At 37.0% G+C, this 13,844-nt stretch overlaps 1 long non-coding RNA gene across 1 annotated transcript in view; it reads right to left on the bottom strand.

Moving 5' to 3' along the window:
• The window catches only part of LOC141930931 (uncharacterized), an 80,070-nt gene that overhangs the window by 1,805 nt on the left and 64,421 nt on the right, over positions 1 to 13,844 (bottom strand). The window lies entirely within an intron of this gene.

The following is a 13,844-nucleotide window of genomic DNA, read 5'->3' as shown; positions in this document are numbered from 1 at the left end:
CTGGTTTAATCAGCAGTGACCATGTGTGGTCCTTTATTCTAGAGGTATTGCTATATGTGTTTAAGTCAATTTATTTTTTTACAAAACATTTAAAACATGTTTGGGTTTTACTGTGTTTTTCAGGACTATTTAGAAGCATGCTTGAAAGACACTGGTGAATGAGGTACTCTTAACCTTTATAGTGGCATTTTTAATTCAAAATCTAAACGTTTATGATGTAGCTTTTATCATGTGTTAGTTCTGTCAGCATTTATATCTGCCTGACCCACAAATAAATAGAAAATTTCATTTTTAAGGACTCAAAAGTCAGTAGTACTCTTTCCACTTGAGCTTAATACAAAGAATAAAAAGAAAGAAGAGAGATAATGTTATTCATACAATCATAGAATGGTTTGCATTGGACAGAACCTTAAAGATCATCTAGTTCCAACCCCCTTGCTGTGGGCAGGGACCCCCCTCTTAGTCTTAATTTTCATTGAATAAGTATTGAATAATTCATATTCAATGCTTATTCCCTCTAAGTATTCAGAAAACATAATAGAAAACCATGTAAATTGATGTTACATGTATCAAATATTTTAATGAAATGCTGAATTATGGTTTTATTCTCATTTTTAGTGTGGCGTTTTTATTTGCAGTGCTAGAATAATATTAATCCAAGTTTATATTATATGTATATGCGATTTTTGTAGGATAGCTTTGTAGTTTGCCACTCTGGAAAGCCATGTTGATTGACTAAAAACTATCAGAAGTAACAATCAAAGAATGAGGAGCACCTCCTTTTTCAATACCTCACTTCAGTCATGAAAGAATATGCAGATACTGTTGAATATGACCAGATTACCAAAATTTGCTTCTCAGAAACACTGATATGTTCTGCTACAAATTCCCATCCTATTATACTTCTCCATGCTTTCAGGATTTATGTTGGTATTACAGAGATGGGCAAAGATGAACATTTAAATGTCAGGTGGTTCATATGCTGATGAAGGTGCACCATTAGAAAATAGATTTTTCAAAAGCGTACTTTATGTTGTAATGATCATAAAAATCCTTTCAGTAGCTGAGTACTGCTCAAAATCATTGGATGGATCTTCATTTGGCTTCTATTTGACTGCAAATAAGATGTATTGAAACCCCAAACTTTTAATTAAAAGTTTCTGACCATTATATAATGCAAATGTGTCAAAATAAAACTTACTCTGAAATGGGTAAGTAGACATATGGTCAAAATGTCATAAACACTTTTGCTCAAAAACATAATTAGAGGAACATATGTTGTATTGTGAATAGCAACACTTCTACTATAAAGGAAAGGATTTATTACAAGTTGTCTTTGGGCCAGATTCCACTTTCTCCACAATAGATGTGGAATAAACTTAAAGCAGAAAAATGTCAGAAAAACACAAGCTATTGCTTGCAAAGATTTTATATGGGCATGTTTGGGATTAGTTTCTGTTCCATTTGGTGTATATAAATTTTTAAGTGGCAACGTGGTAACTACAATACATACTACCTAGTCCTAAGCATTATCTATTATAATGGCTTACCTGGAAAGTAGCACAATGAATAGTTTTTATGCTTTATGCAGTATTGCTAAGAAGAAATTTGGTAGTATTTAATCCTTTGGAGGTTGAGGAGAATGAAATAAAACCTAAAAGCAGTAGTATTAAGGTAAAGTGCATCTAAGGATAGGTTGTTAATGCAGAAGAATAGCTAAATTAATCATATAAAAAAGAATAATTCAAGAGAGTTGAAATGAGAGCTGTCCTGAAGAGTAAAATTTTGTGATTTGCTTAAGCAAAGGGCTTGATATTTATCTATGACACAGGCTCCTTCAAAACCCGTTTTCAGATAAACACAAGATTCTTTTAACAGAGGAAAGCAGGGCAAAATTGTCTGAGTAGCAGTTTGCCTTGTTTACTTCAGAAGAGCTTGTATAAAGTAAAATCTCATTAAGTCCTCTGATGTTTGGGCTGTTTATTCAGGAATAATTCATAACAAATTAGGCAAAACAGAAGTTTGTAGGCTATGGAAGAGCTTTTCAGGAAATAGGAGCTGTTATCTGATACAGCAACATTAAGCCTTCCTAACAGACTAACTTCTTAATAGTACATACCTTTCTGTATCAGAGCCATAAAAAGAGACATCATTTTAAGGTTACAAATGATATATTTTATATATTAAAATTATATGTCCTAAAATATATATATTAAATATTTATAGTTCATCACACTTGACAGGTGAAAGATTGTATATACATATGTTCAGTTGCATAGTTGAAGAAAATACATGAAAGAGAAGGAAAAACCAATTAACTGTGAATAAAGTAAATTGGGAGATATTGGAGAAGAAGCAGGAAGGGTCTTAGAATAAAAAAAGGTAAATTAGAAGTCATACAGGAGTTTGCAGGTAAAATAACAGGAGAAAGGCAGAAGTGTCTGCATGAATTGTGAGTAATGGAAAGAGTAGACAGAATATATGGGAATATGTGATTGGAAAAAAGGGGGGTTTTAAGAATATTTGGAAGCTTTCAGGAATCTGGGCAGAGATGTAAAGAAACAGGAAGATTTAGGAAGCTTTCAGTCTTTAAATGTAACTGAAAGAAGTCTTTATCCCAGAATCCATATAGGCCATTTAGGACTCCATACAATCCTAGCAAAGGGCAGATTATTTTGCTCAGTTTGTGTGCAGGCCTATGTGGAAACAATATATTAAGGAATCACAGGAGGGTTCTCAGCAGATTTGGAGCAGTAATAGAAGTTGTACATTTGAAGGCAATGGTTTGATTGTTTATGGTTGAGCTGTTGCAGAAATCCTAGATTATAAAAATACCTGTCACTGAAAGATACTTGCAATGAATTTTCTTGTAGTTGACAAAATTGAGATAAAACATCTGACAGTATCCTAACACTTCAGTTGAAGTAGGCTAAAAAAAGAATGTGCCTTACAGTGTTCTAGGGGCAGGTGTTTCTTTGTTTCTCTCTCAAATCCCTGCACCAGAGTAAAAGCTGAAAATCAGAAATAACATGGAGTATTTGCACCGGAAGTGGACAGCAGAAGGTATAGACAGAAGGAGCAGTCAGAAGAGAATTATATTTGTTTCCTGCACTAAGTATGGAAGGCTGTATTTTCCACATTATCAATAACGGACTTAAGTGGACAGGTGCTTTTGAAAGTGAAGGGCAAAAGTACAGCTATTGAGAGACAGAGTACTAGAAATAGGGGCTGGAGGAAAGTTAGAACAGTTTGGAGTAGAAGAAATAGAGTAGCTAAGTGGTACATAAACTGTTAAAGAATGATGAATTAGAAAATATGGGTAAGAGGCAAGAGGATGGGAATGGGAATCAGAAAATTGGTGGGAATGGAAAGAAGAGAGAAACAGAATGGTAATGGAATGGTGAATTTGGATGAAAAGTAACTATGGGGTGTTAAGGCACGGAAGGGAGAGAATAAGCAAAGATGTTGTAATTATTCTGTGTAACCATAAACACTGTCATGCTCTGTGATCCCCAAAAGGGCTGGCTGCTCAAAGGAAAGCCTGCTAGGTTTTCACATCATGAATACTTCTCCTCACGTAAAGTAAAAGAGGCCAGATAAATCCAGAGTGTCCATGGATTAAGAGAAGCACCTATAATAACATACCATCAAACAGCTCCAGACTGCATACTTTCCTGTGTACATTTGTAGATACTGCTGTTTCTGGCATCTTCCCCTGCTGTGTTTTGATTTCCAGGGAATCCATTCCTGCAGTGTAGATGTTGGATGGCCCCTGGTTTTCCCCAGAACTAATCTCTGGTTTATTACGGTTAACTCCTCTTATCTGCTGTCCCTGCTCCTGTCCTCTGGGATTCTCCTGCTGGTATTTGTCTCAAGTACCCAACCACATGGTTGTGTACACTTGGAAATGGAGGGAAGAGGCTGGTTTTAGTACAGAAACGTGGAGCTAGCATAGAGAGCAACAGTTCTGACACAAGGTGAAAGCATCTTTCTGCTTCAGTTTTTCAACTCCCATTAGCATATTTAACTAAGCTAATGTTATTAAAACTAAACCAAAATGTAGGCTCTGAAAACTACTCTGCCAGATAGAGCTGTGCTATGTATGCAGGAAGAGCTTTTTTAATTCCAGTCTTGGAGTGAGGAGAAATGGAGCTGTGTACATCTGACGTGTATTGATGTGTGACCTTGATACTTGCATTGCCAACAATAAAAGTTTGCAGGCAGGATGTTTTATGGAGAATATTTGAAGTAGGATTGGAAGAAAAATCAACTGAGAAACAGAAGCCTTGACTGTATTGTAATAAAAACAAGCACTAACACCTGCTGTGAGTCTAAAGCCTTTAAATGTGTTTTTCTGAAGGATAAAAGCTCCCCAAACCATAACTTTCAGTATAATAGCACAGAGTAAGCAAATGCTATGCCTTTCATTTACAAATTGACTTTACATTTTTGAGAGACATTGCTCAAGGGTATTAGGTGCATAATACAGTATAGGTTTGTAACAATCTAACATCCTAATCCTTTGCTAAGAAATGAATTGGCATAAGAAGACTGTAGCACCTTTATGATTTCTCCTGAATGAGTCACATGTAGTGATGAAAGATATGTATGTTATTAGCTCGGAGGTTGCTAGAGCAAATCTCCAATACTTTTTGTAATGGCATTTGTATGTAACAAGGTGAAATTCTGTCTCAATGCTGACATATACAGACTTAAGATTTACTATCGGGGTCCTGACCTAAGAAACCTGATATTTATATTGAATGCCAAGTGGATTTTTTGGAACCGTTTAGTGTTTCTGGAGTCACAGTTTCCATGGGTCTTCCATTTTAGTCAGTTAGTTCAGCTCTGAAATGTGCTGCTCAACGGCATTGAAATATGTCATTCTGATTTGTTCCATCTGTAGGTGAGGAAATACACCTCCTAATTCACCAGCCAGAAATTCAGTGCTGGAACCAAAAATAAAATTAGTTCTTTGTAATTTGTGTAAAGAGGAATAAAGACTTTGCAGACTACATTCTGCCTTCATAGTGAATCTTTTAACTATAGTTGAATAGGATGGTATTCGTTAAGGATTTGAAATGAACAGTGAAGGCACTCTGAAGGAAATGCTATGTGGATTATATAAAGAGTTTAGGTTCCTAACGGTGGAGATAGTAGCTTAACAAAGATCATGTGAATATTTCTGTTTTGGTTCAGACCAGCTGCAGATGGGACACCATCAAATATATTGTTTAAACAGGCTATAAAAACAGAGCTTTGCTAAATCTGAGCATGATGATTCCATCAAGCTCACTGAAACAAGTTATTTTTGGCAGGAAAGACAGAAGATAGGACTTGGGATCTGCACTGAGAACCTAATTTTCTGTTTATTTAGGGAACAGGAAATGAGAAGCAGCATTACAATTCAGGATGAAGGTAGCATAAAACAATGAGGATGGAAAACTAAAATAAAACTGACCTCTTCAGGGGAAGAAATCAGGCTGATAAATGTGTCTGGCTTGATGGAGAAGAGATGATAGGAAACCTTGGTTTTTATTTTGGATTGGGTTGTTGTCTGGAAAAGGCAATCAGTGAGATCCTTGGGGGGAGTTTTCTTTAGCTCTCTTACTGATATTTTCTATATAATAACTTGTATTTTCTGAGGTCCCTTTTTAAAGCATTGTTCCAGGTAACATTTACAGTCCTGTCACCTAGTGTTTGGAAGCCATGTGTGAAATTTTGATAGTAATGAAATGCCTCTTGTTAATTTAAAATACAATGATAATTAAGTTTATAGATTTCCAATATTCTGTGCTATTGAATGTTCTTAAACTAATCCATTAGTAAGGATGAAAGAAATGTGATTCTGTGATCCATGCAATGTTTTCACTGCTGTTTCAGGACTGGGACTGGATTTGTAACCAGGAGAACTGAAGTTATGAAATTAACTTAGAAGTAGAGCAAAAGGCTAAGGAACATAGAATTTGAAAATGGATCTTGATGGATTCAAGGAAGGAGTTATATGACTGGCTAGGATGTTCTTGAATATTTTAAATGGATTAGGAAACGTTGTTAAACTGAGTATCTTTCGCTTTTAATCAATTATCTATTAGTTGAGGACTGTCACTAATTACCCGAAGGATCGAAGAAGGATTCTTTCCCCTGGCTCTCCCTCATGCATTCTTATTTTTTCATAGTTACATTTGTTGTTTCTTTGTTTTATCTCTGCTGGGAACTAAAGATGGCAGTTTGAACATGCTATACTGTTATTCCTATGGGGTATTTTCAGGATCCTGTTTGTTTTCTGCCTGTGCTTGGCGATGCCATCTGGCTTGCAGTTGCCAAATTGGAGAGAAGTAAGGAATTCTCTTCTCCCCCCACCCTCTCATCCTTGCTTACACTGGCAGAGGCTGTTGGGATTTTAATTTTTCCATGCTCTTCTGTTTTATGGAGTAAAGTTCCCTTCCTGGGCTTAGTTCAACTGCTTTGCTTTAACTCCCTGACAGTGGAAGACCTATAGTGCTGCTAAATACACTTGCTCTTTAGTTCTGTGTGATATCTGAAAGTTTGGGATTTTTTTATCTTTTATACTAAAGATATACATTACAGGCTGGGAGTGTTGTTCAACTGTTATGTATGTATGGGCAGAATGGGTGTTGATATTAAATTTTAATTTAACATCTACTACATATGTTTAGGACTTCAGGGAAACTCAACTTGGTGATCAAGGTAGTCCCTCCCATCATTTATACCCTTTTCTGCTAGGAAATGTCTCTGCCATAATCATACAAGCAGCAAAATCAATATTGTGCTTTAATCCTGAATGTATTTAAAATTTTGCTTTGAAAAATCTGTTATTTTAGACTATTTATTTGCTATGCAATGCTGTAGGCTATACACCCTCAAGCTGGTTTATGATTGCACCAGGAATAAAATCGAACTGTTTAAAGTCAGATTTCTTAGTAAAAGAACTAGAATTCCAAGGAGGAAAATATATGAGGATCAGTGATCTTAAAACTATTTCCCAAAAGGCTTTCAGATTCTAATGATCCTAACATTTTTACTTTTCAAGAAGATCAAAGCACTCCTAGCTTTTCAAATACCTTTCTCTGATTTAGAAAGCAAAGATTAATATGCAAATATGAAGGCTTTGAGCTAATTGAATATGAATTAATTTCTGGATATGCTACTATTGAGATGTTTGAACATTAAGGACATGGGATGTTACATAATTGATAAAAAATGGCTCGTTACTTAAAACAAAGGGTTGTGTGACTGTTGATGAATGCCTTAGTCATTAATTTCTTAATTGTCTCTGAGTATGGAGTTAATTTTCAAGATGTCAGGTGATATTAGGGTGTTGGGTAGGAAGTTGCAGGGTAATACCACCTCTGCCAGTGTTGCTACATTCAACCATAGTGCAATTAGTCAGGGATGTGGGGAGGCAACTATTTTTTTGTGCTTTGCTTTCAGCAGTTGTATTTTATATTTTTATACTTTGCACTAGTTCTCTTATAAAAGTCATAAATAGTATGATCTGTTCAACTTCTAATGTGCAGATGTGCTTGTTCAGGGAGTGAGATGAGACAGTGAATAGGAGAGACCACTTCTGTCATGCAGCTCTGAACAGGACAGAGGTGGAATAACTCTTGCATGACATGAAATCCTAACTTTGCTCTGGCTTCCCACAACCACCATGGAAGCTGAGGAGAACCTGTGGTGCAGCACTAAAGATGTGTCAGTTTCAAAACCTAAATAAGAGAATGCGGCTTAGCTGATCATCAGCAAATATGAGTCTGGTGCTTAGTAAAATAGGGTCTTTAGTGACTCTGATACTTGATCACTAGAAGTTATAAATATTGATACATTTCCAGACTGAGGAAACAGGTTCTTCCTGCTCATTTTGTCCTGTGTTGCAGATCAGGTATAACGGCTTTCACTGCAGTTAAGTCACAGAGTAATTTCTGTTGAAAGGGATGCCTGGAATCTGGGAATTGGCAAACTCCTCTCTCAAGAACTGGCAGGTTTAAGGACAGAGCTAAAAATTTGGTTGATTGCAGTGTGATCTCGCATGAAGATAACTGCCAATCACTAACTAGCATGGAGGTGGCCTAGAGGGGCCATCTTAACATAAAATATAATTACATAGGATGCTTCAGAGAAGTAATATATTTGCAATGGGAAACTATTACATCACACATCTGTTAAGTGAGGCAGATAGATTGGTGAGTGCCAGCAAGGAAGAAAGGAAGTAGGGGTACTCAGGACCTGAGGAACTGATGATCTGCCAAAAGGCAAGAGCCTATTTATATGAGAAGCAGTAGCACAAACTAACACCTGCATTGACAGAAGTTTAAGAGCAAATTCTTGGGTCTCATGTAAGTGTGCAGGCATGTGGTGTGAGAGCAGCAGCAACAGTGTTGAATACTTGCTGAAAGGGTGGAAGGACAAAGCAGAACTGCAGTCCTACTGCCTGTGAGCATGGAGCCCACCTGAGAGAGAGCACAGGGAGGTAGCAGTTGCTTTCTTCAGTCTCATCAGAAGAGACGGATTAGGGACAGGAAAGGGTCAAATATTTCTCAGCCATTTCCCTGGCAAACCAAAGAAGTTGTTTTATTTGACTTACCTACAGAAAAACCATACCTAAGCATTAATAGATGCATTACTTTAAACATGCTTGAACTAGAATCACTACATTTTGAAAGTACAGCTTGCAGCAAGTATAGATTCTGTGTATAGATGCAGAAAAGGATGCAATTCTTGAACCTGTTTTAATTGCTTTCATCTCTGATGTGACATTAGAAAGAAATGTGGTATCAGAAATATTTTTTGGTAATAAATTACTACATCAGTGGTATTCATAAGGTAAAGCTGAAAGATAAGTATGGACTCAGAGCAAGAAGACTCACCAGAGAAAATGTGTAGCAGATGTTTAATGTATACTATGATGCGACAGACATCTTTCTTGTTTCCTATTTCAAAATACATGAATAAAATAACATATGCTGAATCAGGTAAGAATAAACTGCTAGTGCTATAGAGCTGTTCTTACTGAAGGATAGCCTTTATCATACATAATTACACTTACAGTTGTATTACAATAGAGCTGTATAGTAATGTAATGATTTGGTCATAAATCCAAAAGCCATATTGAGGCTATTATAATGTTGAGGGTGTCTTGTGTATGTCTCCCTGGTGCACTTTCTGGTCACCATCTGGAAGGAAGCCAAGTAGATGCAACTCAAGTTTTGTGGGAGTAAGAGCCGAATCTGTGTAGGGGTCACACCCCCATGTAAAATATGTATGGATTTATCGGTGGGAGTCATTACCAACATACCTTACTGCTTCTTTTTGCCTCATGGTTTATACTAGCTCAAATGGAAAATCAAGTGACAGATTAATGCTATGCATCTGCAAAACCCCCTTAAGAGGAGCAGACACTGTTGCCCATAAAATTAAACCTTTGAAGAGGTTAACATGGGTGAAGGTGAAACAAATATTATTGTGCTTATTAACATACTACTGCACTCCACAGGGCTTGATTCTCTTCCCCCGCAATTGCAAGGCTTCTATTAACATTAATGGGAGCAGGCTTGGCCTATTTCTGATCTCTGGAGGGGGCTACACAGAGAGCTCTTCAGTGTTTCGATTAAGTACAGAAAGAAAAATTTATAAAAAACCCCACAAACAAAAAACTAAAACCAAAACACTCCAAACAACCTACATGTTATTTTCAAAGCATGGCAGGGAAATCTGTTTTAGAATTAAAAGGGAGTTTAGAGGAGGGTTGTTGATATTCTGTTTATTCCTGCAAACTAAGTCATCTAGTGGAGGGGTGAGTTTTGATAACTGGCCTTGGTGCGCTGTTACCATGGTGAGTTGCGAACAGTTCCAGTCTGGATTCTGGTGGTTTTATGCACTTGCTAAAGTTAACAGTGTTACTGAGCGAATTATAAGCCAGGAAATCTGAACTAATTAACTTGGTTGCAACTGTTGATTGCAGAATTCTGGCACTGAAGTTTCAGTCTCTGAATGGTTGGCTCCTGATAAAGCAGCTTGAGATGATGTCCTATCTTAAATAAGCATCCTCTGGAAGGTGTGAAATGTACCAAACATGGGAAATGGAAAAGAGCCTCTGGCATTCCATGAGATTTTTGAGTGTTCCTGACTGAGTGTTCGCCAAGGCTCATTCAAATTGGATAGGTTACTTTTTACTAGTTCATGGGCAGTGACCCATATAAGAAAAACTTCTTAAGAAATCATCAGTGTTTTGTTTAAAATTTAAGTACCTGACTTGTTTTACTTAAAGGATTTTTGGAAAGGGATCTGCTACAGACAGGCTATTAAGCACATTGTAAATTTATATTTTCTGCCTTTTGCTATCAGTTAACTGTTTTGGGTGGGACAGACCAACCTGGTAAGGTTTGAGCTTCTGTTGTTGAAGAGAGGAATCAGAACATGAGCTGAAGGGCATTAATTCACAAAGATGCAATTAAATGTGTAAAACAGAAGCTGTCCATACAAGGGCAGAAACTGGAAGCAATGAACTATAATGTTTATCTGTTCTAGGACTGGAAGCAGGCCGACAGAACAAAAATCTAATTTGGAAAACAGCTGGTCACATCTCAGATTCTGAGTTAATGTTCAGACCTTAATCCCTAAGAGAAATCTGGAAGTCAGTCCTGAAGTCAGCTATCCAGGCTGGCTGGATATCCAGCCTGTAAATGCAGTGGAGTTAGAAATAGTAGTGAACTTCATAGAACTGTTTAGGTTTGGTGCTGGTGGATTTTTTTACTCTCTTTACAGATGAAAGAACAACAAACACGTCATCCTGTTCATTATGCAGGATGTTATGTGTCACTTGGACTTGGAGAAGGGCTGGATTTGAGATGGATCCATGGAAGGATGTACTTTGTCTCACTGTGCTCCCATTGGTTTCCCTTGCCCCTGCAACAGTGTGGAAAAAATGAGTTCTGACTCTGATGTTTGTATGGCTCAGGTTGGAAATGGATTAATGGCATACTGCAGTAGTTGGCTCTTGATGACTTGAAAGTGGGAAGAAAACAAACAGCAGTTTGTCACCAAAGTTCATGTCTAGATAGGCTCTTGATATGGTGAGGAAGCAGATATGTAAGTGAAATAATGCATCCTCATTGTATGTAATATTGGATAGATGGCTCGTTAATTGTATGGCCTTCATTACTGCAGGTAAGGAAGCTCTGAATTCAGATTTTGATATCTTTAATATAGAATGGTATAGAGTTTTTATTCCTTTTTTCTAGGCCAAACTGTACATGTTCTTCCAGAATAAAATATTTAGGATATTACAAATAACTTCTCATCAATGCATAGTTGTTTGCATTAAAACAGAACTATGCAAGTAATGAATGTTGACTTAGAATTGCAGCCAGCATGGTAATGAAATAAAGCCCCATTAGATACAAGTAATTTGCAAATTGAGGTTGTTTTCAATTAAATAATGATCTCCCTGGCTGATCTGACGAAAGGGGCATGTGAGTCAATCAAGTAGGTGAAGGACTTTTAAACAAATGTAAACTAACATAAATGTTAAATTATGGATTCATTCCATACATACATAGCAGTAAATCCCCACCGGTAGACAGCTGTCAAGACTGCCTAGAAAACTTTAGTTATAAGGAAGTCTCTAGAGGCTCAAATTCCCTTTTTTCCCTACATTTATTTTAAATGTGATCATTCTCCCACTACTTGTTCTACTTCTGGGAAATCTATAAGTAATAAATGTTGTGTAAATTCCATAGTACTTGTGTTAGTCAAATATACTTGTAATTGACTTCAGATGCTAAATAGATGCATGTATTGGGCAGCTTCTAGATAAGTTTTGACTTTCTTAACTAGAGGCTTACAAAAGAGTAGGCATAAGTCAGATTTGAAAGAATATTCATCCAGTGTATCACTAAAGTTTTAGAAAATGAGTATTTTTATCTGAGGCAAATGTAGGAGAATCAAAATGCATCAAACCTCTGAACCAAGAGAGTGTTTCTCCCCCTCTGTACAATCCAGGTTGGGTTCTGCTGTTGAGTTTTAAGCCAATGTTCTGTTGCCACTGGGTTTCCTCTGACAGAATATTTGACCAGGGATCTCTATAACTATAGAGCATCTGGTCTATTTCGTTACCTCCCTTAATTAAAATCAGATCTATTTGTTAGAAAACATTGTGGAAAACCTAGAAGCACCAAATGGGAGCCTCTAATATAGAAACTCACTGCAACTCTTTGGAAACTTCAAAGCTCAAAACAATGAAAATCTCTGCAGCTATGGCAAAGCAGAGTATCAAAGAATAGCAAACTCACCCTGAAAGGTCAGTAATTTGCAAGTAGACATAAATAGAGCCTGAATTCTGTTGTGCCAACAGGGACCACTGAAGTGTTTTATTTTCCAAATAGAAATTAATCCTGTGATGTGGTTGATGAAATATACCAGTCAAATAGCTACTCAAACAAGAAGTACTTAGCTACTCTTTTTCTCTTTCAGTAACTGTGGCTTTTGTAACATTTCCATTCTGTCCATATTTTTCCCCAAGTATAACATCATATTAATGGTAAAAAGTTTGGTCAAATGAGAGTGCTACAAAACTGTCTTAGTGTATAGTATGGGTTCCATAAGCCATTAGTGAATAAAACATGAATTTGACTTTCTGCTAAAACATATCAGTCTCTCCATAACTGTAGAAATGCTGATATAAGTTTGCAAGCCTTGACTTCTCACTGCCTTGCTATTTATGGAGTCACTTATGCCTCCAAACAGTGTTTAAAATGCTACTAAATCAGAACACCTGCTTGGTCACACCAGTGGTAGCATGGAGGCGAGTAACTTCAGAGGTGTCACAATGGAGCATGGGGCTGTAATCCTTTTTAAGTAAGGATATTACATTGTAGAATTGCCTGTGAATTATTGGAAGATAATATCAAGTCAGACATCTGGCACTGGCTGGGTGTCCACTGCAAGGCTGCTCTCGACTCCAGTGGTTCTCCTGTGCAACTGGCTCTAAATGGGATGTGATGTTTTTTCAGCCATAGATCTTTTCTGTTGTCATTGAACACTATAGTTGCGAAGTGCAGGTGGAAAAGGAATTGGCTTATTGCCTGAGGAAGCTCCAAAATGCAAAAAGGCTAAGCTACGTGGTTCACAGGGGTTTTTGGTTTGGGTTTTTTGTTAGTTTGTTCCTTCCCTAAACAGGTGCCACCATGTGAGGGTCCAGGGTTAGAGTACTCAACCAGCTGTTCCTGCTCAAGGTGGACCTAGCCTGGGATTATAGTGTTCTCCTTGTGATAGTCTGAAGTTCCAGACTTATGATATATTTCTTTCCTTTAGACTTCTGTTGTTTGAAAACTGATCGTAAAGCAAGAACATAAACTCTGTGAAATTTAGTGGTTTTGGAGTATTTGCCTAAATCAGTATCAGAATGGCAAAGCTGAGGGTCTGGTATGTCATGTGATTGACTGGTCACTTCAGTTTGAAGTGAGTGTGATATCACTGAGTATGTTATAAATTGAGGGTATGGCTGAACTGTGGGGAATTAGGGAAAATTTCAGTTAAACTTCAAACATTTTTTTCTCTCTGCATATGAACGTGTATATTCTTTAAATATTAACTAGATGTTCCATATTATAGTAGTGAAGAATGACTGTTGCTAATCATTCATCTTTTGCTTCCTTTAATATAATATAAGAAATTGCTAAAACTAAATTTTAAATTATTAATCTGAGACTAGATGGCCAAACAGTTCTTTTTCCTCTCTTGTGCCTGAGCTTAATACCCAAACAGAAAGACGGGTGGCCTAGAACTACTGTGATGAAGGAAACATAATCAGGGGCAAGGGG

This window comes from Strix aluco, chromosome 16 (genome assembly GCF_031877795.1).
Source record: "Strix aluco isolate bStrAlu1 chromosome 16, bStrAlu1.hap1, whole genome shotgun sequence".
NCBI classification, from domain to species: Eukaryota; Metazoa; Chordata; class Aves; order Strigiformes; family Strigidae; genus Strix; species Strix aluco.
This window is presented reverse-complemented; position numbering and strand designations above follow the sequence as displayed.